Source organism: Buteo buteo, chromosome 9 (assembly GCF_964188355.1).
Source record: "Buteo buteo chromosome 9, bButBut1.hap1.1, whole genome shotgun sequence".
NCBI lineage: Eukaryota > Metazoa > Chordata > Aves > Accipitriformes > Accipitridae > Buteo > Buteo buteo.
The window spans coordinates 12,883,804-12,898,447 of NC_134179.1; the positions used below are offsets into that span (position 1 = coordinate 12,883,804).

General features: G+C 40.4%; 1 long non-coding RNA gene across 2 annotated transcripts in view; it reads right to left on the minus strand.

The window, feature by feature from the left end:
* LOC142034342 (uncharacterized) overlaps positions 1-14,624 on the minus strand; it is a 59,434-nt gene extending 44,810 nt beyond the window's left edge. For both annotated transcript variants that reach the window (XR_012651590.1, XR_012651591.1), the window contains exons 1-2: positions 14,411-14,624; positions 278-318 (exon numbers count right to left, since the gene is read on the minus strand). This is a non-coding gene — a long non-coding RNA (uncharacterized LOC142034342). The remainder of the gene's footprint in view (positions 1-277; positions 319-14,410) is intronic.
* Positions 14,625-14,644: the final 20 nt, after the last annotated feature.

Sequence of the window (14,644 nt, forward strand, 5' to 3'; positions counted from 1 at the left end):
TCTAGATTCCCACTCAAATTCTGAGGCTTTTGTACTGCTGCAAAGACTGTTCGCATGCACTTTTGCTTCAGGTTAATCTGCAGTGAAAGCTGAAACATACCTTGAAATTTTTCAGGAATTCTGAAAAATTCACCACCTGATGTCAAGAAATTTAATGTCCTGTGTTAGGAAGATAGTCTTTGTGAGCTCTCTAGACAGACACTGCTGAATGACATGGCCTTCCAGAACATGACTCAGAGGAGGAAGAGAAAAAAAAACCCAAAGACTAAAAACTTACTTGTATATTTTCCAGATCTTCCAGAGGGCGATTATGTCAGCCTGAAAAACAAAAGGGAAACAAAGCCTACAAATGAAATCACAGAATGTATCAAGTAAGGTATTTCCAAGAGAGAGAAAAGTAACATGGTAGAAGGCACTAGTCCATACCAGTTTATGGTTATTCTTGCCCACATCTCAGACAGCAGAACTAGAAGCAGAACAGCTGCACAGGCTTGCACCACAGGATCTGTCTCTCCTGACCTCAGGGACTGCCTGAGTGACTGACAAGCTTAGAGAGATATCTGTTAGGTGAGTCACCTGCAGAGAGCAATGCCACTCTCAATCTCTCACGCTCAAACTGACAATTAGCACTGTCTTATAGGTGCTGGGGTTTGAATCCTAGTCCATATTCCTGGATTCTGCTTCTCTAGCTCAACCAAGAGGAAAGTCCAGCCACCCATGTGATCCTGGAAAATGGAGATGAGTATACTCTTCTTGATACTTATGAAGAAGCCACCCTACATAATAACTAAGTATTATCTGAAATTGTAGCTGCCTTCTCTGAGAAGCAAAGGTGCTTATGGTATTTAATCACACTGGGATTTAATTAACAACAGTTTTACAACTGCAAAATCTTATTCAGCTGAAAATGCACATATGTTAAGCAAGCAGTATGGAATGACAATTGAAATTACAGTTCGGGGAAAAATCTCAAGTCAAACCTGGGAGAAAACTTTTTACCTGACCAAATAAAGAAGTTTAAAAAAACGACACATGCACAAAGTTAACTTACAGCTGTCAAAGAAAGAACATCACAAAATCCTGCTGTATACTCCAGAAAAAGATGAGTCTTTCTCTCATGAAAGAAAGATTCTTTCTGCATGAGAGAGTGAGAAATCGTTTGACCGATTTCTGATTTCAGGTTTTGGACCATCAGATAAGTTTTCTCTAACAGCACTGAGTTACTGGGTTTAAAGTGCTTATTAGGGTCACTATAGCTTGTTGCAATCCAGCTACCATATTTTCAAAGAGCTGCATGGGCATTTAGCCACAAACCTCCTATTAAAGCTAAATTGTCTTAAATAAAAGAGTCATTGTGTGTCTAACTACCCATGCAGCTCCCTGAGAAATTTTAAGAGACTACATTCACAATATAGTCCACCCTTTTCCATAATGTAGTGGAGGGAGGACTCATCCTTCAAGAAATATTGCTTGCAAACTAAGTTTTCATGCATTGCATTAGTGGCATTCACTACTGGCAGAGGCCTTACTCATTTAAAAATCAGTCTTCACAGTGCTATAGAGGTACTTGAGATGGCTGCAATTAAACTATGCAAGTTTGATTACATATGCAGATTTTCACTAGCTGAGAATCTAGCTCATCACTTTTCAGTGACAAGATCTACAAAATTAGCAACAAGAAGAATAGGAAACTAAGTGTTTTGTTAAGCAGAGCATTGAATATACTATTTGTGAACCATCGCACTGAACACCTTGTTGTGCTTTATGACTCATTATTTACTTTAGTGTGATTTGACTTAGCTCACATTGGCATTTTTAAACTGCGTTTTGCAGTCTAAATTCCTTCACAAACATTCCGAAGCACATTACATGTTACCTACAGGCAGGAGTGTTCCAAGATAACCAAAGATCCCCTTATGTCAAAACCAAAAAGCACCTTCAAGGAAATCTTTCCCATCAGTCCATTTTTTTTGCTTTTCCTTCCCATTTGACAAAACCTAAAGGAGAAGCAACAAGTTTTCTAGCAGAATATGAGGTATTAGTTCAGGTTCAGTGCATACCACTTCAGTCTGAACTTGGCTCCATATCAAATCCTGTTCAAATTTAAGTAGGGTGCTCACTTAGTGACTTTCACCCAACACTTGTCTTTTACAGTAAAGCTATAGTTTTAAAGCAGCCTTTCATCTTCCCTGTATTATCCAGATTTTTGATTGCCTACATAGCAGTCTGTATTGTTTCCACTCCTGTTTAGTGTTACCAGAAGTTTTGTTCTCTTCTTTTCTAAGTGCAAAAGAAGTACACTTGGTTTTGTTTCCACTTTCCTAAAAGAGGGCTGTGAGCAGAGGTAATACTTTCTGAAAGATTCAGAAAATTAATTTACATTGCTTCAGCCTTTTTTTACTCCTACCTCCAAGGACATTCACTGCTACACTCCTCTGACCACTGTTTTCATTATTAAGCAGCTTAGTGAGGATATTACTCTGATTTAGAGAATGTTTTACTGGAAGCAAGTTCCAAAGAGCCTCTTTCCTACTACATTCAATGTGTTTAGCATTCACTATCAGCTCTGGGATTTACCAAGAACTCGGAAAAGTCTGTTCTCATTCTCCATCAAAGATTAGAAAATTCAGGTGTTTCTATAGTTACAATGAACTGGTTTCTGAAAATCCCTTTATCAAGGATGAACTCTGCTTCACTGAAATTAGATTCTCCTTATCATTATTTTAAAAATTCTCAAGATCTTCTAGTAGCATTAAATGGATTTCACTAGTGAATATGCAACCAGAATTTTCTATGCTCTGTCCTCTCCCAGGAAACTGAAGGCTTTATCTGTTGCCAGCCAAGAAATATTCACTAGAATGAAAGTCTACTGTATACTTTTTGGAAAGCTGCAGGGCTGGAGGTAAAGGCTGAACAGCACCGAGGTTTCTTTTCTAATCTTTTTCAAGTTCTGCACTTCACATTGGCAGGCACTCCGTAATGCTGTTAATTACAGTATGAAACTGACAATATGAAAACCTATTTATTCTCAAAGTAGTTGAAGGTAATTAATACTTTTATCTTGCTATGCACTTCATTGATGGGGTTCATGAACAGAGAAATGGAACAAATTCACATTTAGTTTAAAAAAATAATCAATCTGTAAAGTTACAGTCCCAGAAAAGTCTACACATTGGTCTCTTGCTTAGTGAAAAATACAGAAGCCTTCTACATGAGTAAAAATAAACACCAAGCTGCTGAGCTACAGGGTAACAGTTCCAGATCTGTGTCTATGTTATCACTTTACATCCAGCCTTTAGGAGAGACCTGCACTCAGAATTTATATTCTACCTCACACTATTACACGATAACAAGATTTGCACAGCATAGTTATGAATCAAGTATTTGGCAAGTGGGTTCTTCCCACAGCCATGACTAACTAAGGGTGGAGAACACACACCACAAACATCTAAATGCCCAATCATATTATTTATGCCTCAAAAAAATTAGTTTTACTTCCTGTTTTTTGCCTGAAGAAATTGCGGGCATTGAAAGAAATCCTAAAGCAAAACCAGACAATTCATAGATACTGTCTCACTGGTGTGGATACCACATTGAGGACAATTTTCAGAGCAGTAAGATCACTGTAGTTTTGTTGCTAGAAGCTCTCAGCCCTGAGTTCTTCTCTTACAGTGCTCCTCAGGCAGGTGACCTGGAAGCTACATGGCATAGCCAGGAGGACCACATGCAAAAGAAGTCAGGTTAGAGAACATAGAGAGTCACAGCAGAGGCTGCTTCATACGGTATGGCACATGTAGAAATATCTTATGCCCACTAAAAACACCTGCATAAGCCTCTGGAGCCTAAAGTTCATACAAGAATCATTCATTTCAGCAGCATCACACTGAAGTGACACAGATACAGTATGCCAATCACCAAAACCTAACTCGAGTGTTAAGAAGGTGATTCATGAACAAAAAGTTCAGCTTAACAGTACCCATTGCTTTCTAGGATCATTGCAACAAATTGTATTTACCCAGACTGTGGAGTATATTTGGTGTTATTATTCACATGCATTACACAACAATCCCCAGAAACATTAAGAACCTGCTAGTCATCCACCAAGGGAAGGAACCAGTAGTTTAACAAAAAGGATGCTTACACATACATGGACTGCCTGGCAAATTTACAGGCACATGAAGACCACATTTATTCCCTCCACTTCCCCCCAACAGTTGTAAATGAACATTCCCCACCCCCCCCCCAGTTTTCAGCTATGTTAAAATGGCACACTATTTTCATGGCCATGTTGATGTGACCAGAATTATTTTATTTATCAATATAAATTCAATATCAATTTATCAATATAAATATGTGTATGATTTTAGCTGTGTAACTCCTTAATCTCTGTAAGTGCTGGTTGTTCGCACTGGTGATACAGCAAATCATGTAAAGCTAAGCATTAAAGTATGGTTTTTTTCACACTTGGGTGAAATATTCCTGAAGTTTGGCAAATGAGAGCATAATCAAAAGCAACCTTGCACAAATAAGTATTGTTTCCTCTGAAATAATAAGTATTGTTTCATCTGAAATAATTAAACATTCCTGTACAAAATAGCAAAGAACACCTAGAGACTTCTCTTTGAAGAATGGGATGAGCCATCCCAAAAAGGGGTCACCATATCTAGTTATCATCAGTTAAGTAAGAGCTCCTCAGGGAAAACAGAGTGCTTCAAAGATGGAAAACTTATCTGGCAACAAATTCCTACTGAATCAATTTTCAATAATATCAGAAAACAATAACACAGTACATCGGAAATCTTCACAGCAATCTTCCCTGTGAACACCTCCCTCTTGCTTGCTGTTTGCAGCAATGTAATAAAAGGAAAATCTTTCAGACTAAAATGAAATTTGTTAATAGAAAAAAAACCCAAATATACATTATTTAAGAGGAACCAAGTGGCTGGAAGTACAATAAAGACATAAATGTGACAGCTAGATATACAGTAAGAATTTGCAAGCTCGCATAGGCTGTGGGCTTATTTGCACAATTGCCATTTTCTTCTTTTCTTACAACATAAAGAAAACTTAAAACACGAATAGGTTATATTTATACCACCTGGAAACCCTTTGCACTTAGCAGACTTGATATACCCAAGAATGAACCCTGTATTCAGGAGCTCAAAATGGTTCAGAGTTTCCCCACACACACTAGAACACCAATCCCAGGCACTATATTCCTGAAGGCAGCCCTGGAACTGCCTTATTTACAAGGAATTGTCACGAACATTAAACTCATCTTTTCCACTGTTCATTTTTGTCAGTCTCTTGCTCTCGCTTTCTATTCTCTCACTCAGTTTTTACCTATAGCTGAGAGAATATGTAACAGATGTGTTAGAAAAATTTTAACATAATTGGAAGCACTTTCATATTCATATGTGGTGTTGATTCTGTCCCATACTTTTGTTTGCCAGTCATCAAGGCAAAAGTGATAGGATATACATATCCACATGTACAAACACAGATATGCAAGAAGTCCTAAAGGATACTCACCTAGACTACATAATTGTAATAACTTTGTTCTGTCATGCTCCTCTTATCTTTTTCAAATTTTTCAGCCCATTACATGTCATTCTCCTTCGCTTCATCTTCTCTTCTTTTTCAGTTAGAATTTAAAAAGACTTGTTTGAGAAAGTCAGCATTACTTCCATGCTTACCTTGCACACCACTAGACAACTGTTCAGACAGAAACATTGTATTGGGTTTGCATGGCAAGGTTTTGGTAGCCAGGGCAGGATACAGGGGTGGCTTTTGTCAGAGGCTGCTAGAAGCTTCCCCTATGGCTGATAGGGCCAATGCCAGCTGGCTCCAAGATGGACCCACTGCTGGCCAAGGCCAGGCCCATCAGTGATGATGGTAGCGCCTCTGGGATAACAGATTTACGAAGGGGGTAAAAAAAGCTGCACAACTACAGCCAGAGAGAGGAGTGAGAATATGTGAGAGAATATGAAGAAGGAGGGGAAGGAGGTGCTCTAGGCACTGGAGCAGAGATTCCCCTGCAGCCCGCGGTGGAAGACCATGATGAGGCAGGCTGTTGCCCTGCAGCCCATGGAGGACCCCACACTGGAGCAGGTGGGTGTCCAAAGGAGGCTGTGATCCCGTGGGAAGCCCACACTGGAGCAGACTCCTGGCCGGACCTGTGGCCCTGTGGAGACATGAGCCCACACTAGAGCAGCTATGCTGGCAGGACTTGTGACCTGCAGGGGACCCACACTGAGCTGGGGAAGAGCGGAGTCGTCCTCCCTCTGAGGAGCAAGGAGCAGCAGAAACAATATGTGATGAACTGACCACAACCCCCATTCCCCTGCACCTCTGAGGGGGAGGAGGTAGAGGAAATCGGGAGTAAAGTTAAGCCCAACAAGAAAGGAGGGGAGGGAGGAAGGTGTTTTTAAGATTAGGATAATGATAAATAAAACCCATTCTGATTTCACTGGTAATAAATTAATCATCCCCTCCCCCCAAGTGAAGTCTGTTTTGCCAGTGATGGTAGTTGGTGAATGAACTTTCCTTGTCCCTATCTTGACCCACAAGCTTTCCCCCCTCCTCTTTGTCCAGCTGAGGAAGGGGTGTGATAGAGCAGCTTTCATGGGACCCTGGCATCCAGACAGGGTCAACTCACCACAACAGTTTATTTTATCAACTACAATGAAGAAGCCCTGTGAACAATGCACCAGGCTGCGTACAGGTGACAAAACCACAAAACCCTCTAAAAGAAGATGAGCTGTAGCTATGCCTGTACTCCTCTTGCCCAGTTCCTCTCCAACTACTCTAAATTATATTTTTACTTCAGGAGAACATGGTAGTAGGCCTTAGGTTTTTTTCCTCTAATTTGGAGGCATAAATACAGTAGAAATGCCAAAACAGTCTTTATGTCACACTATGTTTTTCAAAGCTCTCATTCCCTTCATCATTCTGTAACATGCATGGTTCATGTAACCCCTGTGAGTTGCCCCTTCATAATTACCCAGGAAAAATACCACAAATATACACATATCAAATGGGAAGCCCAGAATGGAAGCAAGCATACCGAGAAGACCAGGAGATTGTCTTTACCTTTCGTTTTCTCCCTCCCCATTTCAGTATAAGGAATATGGGAACACACACACTATGGGAAAATAGATACTGTGAACAAACAGCAGCAGAATAAAAAGCATTTTCCTTGGTAAACACCATGAGACAGTGGGTCTCCACAAGAGCACAACTCCACCCAAAGATTATACACATTTGGATGCACTGTCAATCCACATTGGTGCCAAGGGGGCAATTATTGAAAGGATCAATATGATTTACTTATGCTTTACATTAGAGCAGAATTATTTATTATTTGCTTATATTGGTTTTTTCCCTTCAAACAATGGGCCATATTAAGGCCTGGTTAAAGAGACACACACCTACACAACCTCCCTAGAGTTTTGCCAGTTTTCTCCAGCCACAGAAGTGAACCTCTGCCTCCTCAAGCACAGGAGAACAGCTAGATGAAGACTCAAGTTTACAATCAAATTGACTGTTTTTTGAAAACAGGACAGATGCTAAGTTTCTGCATCAAGTCAAGCATAATGCTATCACGTAAAAAGGTGAGAAAAAGAAACTTCAGCAAGGTTTTACTACAAGGTTAATGGATATGAAAATTTCTCCCAATTCTCACACAGAATTGAGGTGTTTCAGTAATTATCGGTATCCATTCCTCTCTTTAAAGTTTCCCTGCAAGCAGCAATCAGAATTATATACGATCTCTGCATGAAACTAATGAATTCATGACAAAGACGACTCCTCAACATGATAAGAGGTAGTGCATCAGGGGTATTAGCATCAGGCTTTAATGCCCAGAAACAGTCTCACAGCCACGTTCAAACTATAATGGAACTAGAATAAATACCAGTGCTACACAACATCAGCTGCCCATGGACTTGGGTCCCCACCCAAAACAAAAGTAAAGAACAATGCAGAGATTAAACAGGTTTGTTCGCTTCCTCTATCAAAAGAAAAAATAAGTGTTTCTGCTCTCTATGTAAAGCTATTCATAAATAAAAATACAGCACATTCATCTGTAGAAACTTCCATTCAGGTCAGAGAAAACATTTTTTTAAAAAAACATTAAGTAGTTACACCTCTTCAGCACTCCTATAAAATAAATATTACCTGTAAAATGAAGATAGTATGGTAAAGGAAAAAAAAAAGAAAAGAAAAACTGCAAGAGGGATATCCCATTAAATTTGGGCAACACCTGCCTGGCAACTGTTTCTGAGCCAAGAGACTTTCTGAACCAACAACTACTACATAAGATTTTTTTTCCCTTCTTCAGGTGTTTGCTAGCAGAGATCACTGTTCTCGTAATTTAAGATTATTTCTCTAGAACAAGCACACTTCCCACTCAGCTTTCCTCCCTGAAAGGAAACACTTTAAAGGTAAAGAGTGATAGCAAAGAATTTTATGTGCATAATACCTTTGGAGGGTACCAGAGTTCAAATCAAATCTTTACAGAACCAAAACACCTAGGTTGTCTATAGGACATGCAAACACTTCAGAAGGACACTCAAACTCACCACCTTAGTTTTCCCCTTACAGTGAAACCCCAAGAAACTGAAAAAACCTATGATTGCACATGACAGCTGCTTATCCAAATGCTAGGATATGTAGACCTTGTTAAGCAGACCCTTTGCTTGTGCTTAGCTGTCAAGCATCAAAAGTCCTGTCTGCACTTCCACATATATGAATATCCCCATCATACAGTTGCTATGTCCGATGCATGCTGGTGAAATCAAAAGGGGCTCTTCTTCTAAGGTCAGAGAAGATTGTTGTATGGGCAAAAACAAGTGAAGAAGAAAGGCAAATGGTGGATTTGGACACAGTTGCAACAGATACACAGCACAGGAAACAGTCGGAAAAGCAAAAAAAATCCTCAACACCCTCTGCCATCACCTTGCTAGTTCCTAGACATTTAAGGCTGCACCCCACTATCACATGGCAGAAGAGCAGAGTCCTGTAGATGATTGGCTCAGACAGAGTAGAAAACAGCTAGAAATAATACTGCCAAGTGATTAGAGGAGAACTGGTTGTAAATTTAAACACCATTTTGATTCATTAATCTCCAACAGCTAAAGACAAACCTAAAGCAAAATTAACATGATTGTAAACTAAGCACTCGTATCCTGTGGCTATTTTTTGGCCCGCTGAGAAAGAATGAGCTGATCAAAGACAGACACTTCATTGCAAGCAGCAAGATTAGTACTGCTTCAGTGAGCTCACAGTTAGTTCCCATTAACTAATCTGTTCTAGAAGCTGGTAACACCATGATTAATCTTAGCTTCAATTTGAAGTGAAACAAGGGAGTGACCCGTCCATCTCCTGATGACATTGCACCTGCCCTACAAGCCAGTGCAAGTTTATGTATAGTCTTTTGTTGTTGAGCAGGTGAAGAGCTGTAACTAATTTCACATCAAGAGGCACAAGCATTCAAGACTTCCCTGGGAAAGCAGGGTACAGTTTTGCTGGTTCAACATACAGTGGCAAATTGAAATCCTACCAAGTGACTGTAGTTAAACTAGAAATCCACTATAACTCAGTGTGAGGAGCTAACAGCCATTAGCAGCAAGCCAGCCTAGAAAGACATAGAGCAGTGTATTAACACAGTCCCAAAGTCATGCCCTCCAAGGCAAGGCTAGCATCTCAGTGGCAACAGTTAGGACTGACTTAAAATACGAATGGTTTACACATTTACATTTCTGAGTAGCTTGTTAGGTTACCAGTATCAACATTTCGTAGAATTATGTCCCTTAAGTAAATTGATGAAATTCAAAAATAAAGGAAAAAAACAAAAACACAACAAACAACTAAAAAACCTTCAGCCGCCACTTGTTTAAATCTATCCAAAATGTGTCTTCAGCAACCCCATCTTCTACTGTTCACTGTTATCTCTTACCATATATCTTCCCACATAATGTGATAGATTAGTAAATCTTGAGAACATTTATTACAAAATGCAGCTTTCCAGAATTGAATTTCATGTTATTTTTAGCTGATATTCATCAGAGCCTAAATGTACATATACAAATTATTGTGACAAAAATCTTTCTCTAGTGAAATAAGGTACATTACACAGATAAGATCCTCCACATTTGTAAGAAAAATCCAAAGTCTGAATAAAATCTTCTTCTGATAAATTTTTCTCTGTTCTGCAGATAGTATTTTAATATCACACAAATATTTTCTCTGTAGAAGTTTCACCTTTCAGTCAGATTTTCTATGTTGAAGCAGAAAGGTTCGGGTGCAGTAGTTGGTACATTTCTTTTCATGCATATACCTAAAGTTCCTCCAAAACTGCCTTCAAATAAATCTGTTTAAAGTTTCACTCTTCTTTAATCATTAAAATGTTAGAACACTAAACTGTAATAAAAGAGTCATGAAACACTTTTCCAAATAAAATACAATAAAAATCTTTCTGGACAAAGATGTCTTTTTTATGGATTGCAACACATAATTCATCTGAGAAAGCTACAAAACAAAGAAAACAACAGTAAAATATCACACCTTTTCCATTCACATAGGCACATTGCTTATCGTTACCATTGTCATATGACTCCAGCTACACATTCCCTCATAAATATCAGCCCCTCAGAAATAACCCACTTAGTAAAAGAACTATTTCCAAACAAACATAGACAAGCAACAGCGCCAGAAGGTCAGCAGATATATGGTTCATGTGTTAAAGCACAGATCTGAGCATATAATCTTCCGCATACCCCTAAGATGCGGAGATTTCAGCTTGTGACACATGCATCATGAAAATATTTGACTGTGGCAATATTAACGTGCATCCCTCTATGGATAAGAGTTGATCCTATAAAGCTAATAGTTGTATTCTCCCCCATAAGAACACCCCCCCCCCCAAGCTATCTTGCTAATATAGGAATGCTAAGCACTTCACGAGAATTCACATTCTTCTATGCATTTACAGGTGTGCTTGTGTACAAGTACAAATACAACAGGCAGATAGGCACACCTAGCTGTATACATTTCACAGTGCACAGAATTGCAGAAGGAGAATGAAAGCAGAGGAATTGTAGAGAGACATTATAACTTTTCTTAAATCAACTGACACACTGGAAAAGGATGCAAGTCTTTGGGTACACTGCAAACCAATCTAAATCCAGACTGCTACCATCCCACCTCTCCACTTCCACACCTATGTTTGTGGGTCGGCTTCTCCCTTGCATCAACAGTAGTGTTCAGGAGCCTACACATACTCTGACAAGTCAGGAAGCAGATCTAGCTCAACACCAATTCAGCACAGACTCTTTGGGGGAGAGAAGAAAAATCACATCAGCCTGGGTTAGACCAGTTTAAATTGCCATGAAACTACTCTATGAGAGGATAGTTTAAGTAAGTGAGAAGGATCTTACGTGTATCGTGTACAGGATTTAGCTTGGGGATATTGAAAGAAACCACCTCATCTTCCTCTCTCCTCACAGTATGTTCTTTCTCCTTCCCTGAGGTCAATATTTCTGACCATGTAGCTACAGGATCAGACACTTGAACTGACTTATCTAGCCAAAAATTGACACAACAAATACTTAAATGTAAAAATTAGCCTAAACGACTTACAAGAATTGTGCACTGAGCAAAAAGTGAGTTAGCCCACTTTGAATAGACAAGAACAGTTTGTAAGGGGAAACAAGGGCAAGACTGCCACCTTCTACTGAAAAGAGACAGGCATTTACAAGCAAATATACCCTACGGAATTCAAGGGCAGCAGCTGAACAGACCAGGGTGGAAAAGGGGTAACAAACAACAGCAAGATCTACAGTGAGGACATAGACAGCTTCCTTTAGCCAGGAATCAGCATTAGGCAATTGAATTTTAGAAGTCTGTCAAACACCTGGTCTCCCAGAAGTGGTTTCTAAAACACATCAATACTACCATTAACTTTACAGATAAAATTAAAACATAAGATATACAGCCCATAACATACAAAAACACACAGCCTATTTATTTATATTTATAAAGCACACCTCTGTAAAATCAGTAATACCCTCTAACAGACTAAAAGTACTCAGATATCACCTTGTTTATGCTACAGAGAACATTTACTCCTTTAGAACATACCAACAATTTAAAAAACAAAACAAACAACCCCAAAACACCACCACCCCCCCCGTATCACTTTAAGAAAATAGATTTCACTTTTTCCAACATGCTATCTGGATAACACATAAACACACCAAAAAAAGAGCCCCAACTAACAATATTTAATTGGTTATCAGACATTTCTATAACCTAGGCACTACACAAGTATTTTAAAGTTAATATAATGCACGCAGCAGAGGAAAGCACTACCTGGAAACAAACTCTCCCCAAATTCTATGTATTCTAATACCTAGTATCTTTTAGCCACTGCTACAAATAATATTGTGGAAACTCTATAGGTAGAATGGAACAGTTACATATTAGAAAGAATTTTACATAAATAGCTAACAACAAGAGAACCTTGTTTTCTATTAAAAAAAAAATTATTCAGAGTAGCTAACCTAGTGAATCTCCTCAGTTCTACCCTTGAAGTAACTTCAAAAGAAAATATTAGAAACTAAAATTCATGAACTTGAGCAAAATAACAGTAATGCTATTGAACTATTACTCTCATAGCACTTCATAAGCATCACTTTTCCAGAAAAAGTAAATTATTTCTTTATTTGAGCTCTAACCGCTATAAGAACGCATAATCTGACCATCTCACTTAAACCATCACTAACATCTTGTGTTTCTCAGGCCCCCACTGCCTTTTCACTTTAATAGTTTACATGCTTGAAGCCATCAAGTTAACTCTTAATTTCCATTTAACATTAGAATTGTACCTGAGGAAAAACTACTATGCTTCAAGACCTTGTAATTTTTTCCTAAATGTTGCAGGTGATTTGAAGAAAGGTATCACCTCTCCAGTAAAAACCTTCCATCACATCTGACTGCGATACTAAAGCACGCAGCAGAAACAGTTTAAAAAAAACCCATTGGCTAATTAGCCATCTAAAGTCAGAAAAAATAAAGGCAGGTGTTTTCCTCACATGAAATAAGTGGTATCAACCTGAGAGAAAAGAATAGGAACCAGTGCACAAACAACAGCTTTCCTGATTCTCGGACCACAGTAGTGTTGTGAGGATGATAAAATGTTAAAGAAAACCATGATAAGCTTCAAGAATAAAAAGGGCATGACCAGAGGTTTAAAAAAAACTCTCAAGAAATTTGCTTGAAAACTTTTTTTTACTTTACTAGTGCAACTTCTTGCAGAAGCATCTGATTTTCAAAGACTTTGAAATGTTAACACAAGCACTGCCATGAAAATATTCAATAAATAAAGTCATTTTTAACTCTCCATAGCATGACGTTACTTTAATAGGGTAGATAAGGCTGTCCTGCTAAAAGTACCTTTGTGTCAGAACACCAAATGTTTGTTTTGTTAGTTTGTTGAAACTTCAGGATAAATGTTGAGTTTGTGTTTCTTCGAAGTATCTTGTTGAAGTAAAATACGTTTTATCTTGCAGCAGAGACAACCCAGAAAAGTAGAGAACTGATGTATGTGCTCATCTCAGAGAAAGGCTCTGACACGGCAAGACATCAAGGCAGTTGGGAAGCAAACTTTTTTCCCAAAGGTTTATTCAACTTTACAAAAACATTACTTTCAACTCTTTGCAGGCTCGAATGTGAGTGGGGAATTGTCGTCTAAATGCCACGGTGCAGAACAGCTTCAGGGTATTTTGGTTGCTTTAATACCCAGCTTGTAATAGACTGTGTCGGCCAAAAATGATATATGGCAATAAGTTATGGTGAGTACTCATAACAATGCGTGTTAAATCCTCCCGATACCGGCTTCAGTCAAGCGGCACTTAGCTTGCTCTGCAGCACTTACCGGATGAGAATAAACCGACCCAAGAGCGATTTCTGCCTTTTTACCTCTCCTCTCTCTGAAAGGGGATGTCAGGGAGGTGCCGTGGGAATGGGAACGTCCCTGAGCTTTAAGAGGGAAAGGTGTGGCGGTGGGACCCCCTTCCGCGCGGCGCGCCGGTCCCTCCCCGGGGGCAGCTCGGCTGTCCCCGCTGCAGGGGTCTGCTAGCGCCTTACCCCCCCCCCGCAAAGGTCCCGGCAGGGCAGCGGCCGACCGAGGAGAGCTTCCCGCAGCTTCCGAGCGGAACGGCGGGCAGCAGAAATGTCGAGACGCGTCTTCGCGACCTCCTGAAGGTAAGATACGCTCCCCCCGCCCCGCTCCTCCCCCGGCCGGCAGCGGGAGGCAGCCGCCCCCTCCACGCACAGCCTCCCCTCAGGGGGATCCCCCTCCGCTCCGCCGCCTCCTCAGCCGGCAGCCACCGCGGCGTCCCTGCCTCACCTGCCCACCTCCTCCCTCCTGCGAGGAGAAGAGCAGCTTGTGCACTTCCCGGTCTGGGCCAGGGGGAATATCCGCGCCCGGTACTCAGCCCGTGTCGTGACCGACCCTGTCCCCCGCCTGTCACGGGAGCGCGGGCCGGTCGGTCCCCGGTGAGGAGAGGGGCGGGGGGTGGTGGAACCGCCTCAGCCGCGCGCCGCCAACAGCCGCCAGGGGGCGACGGGCGGCCGGGCCGAC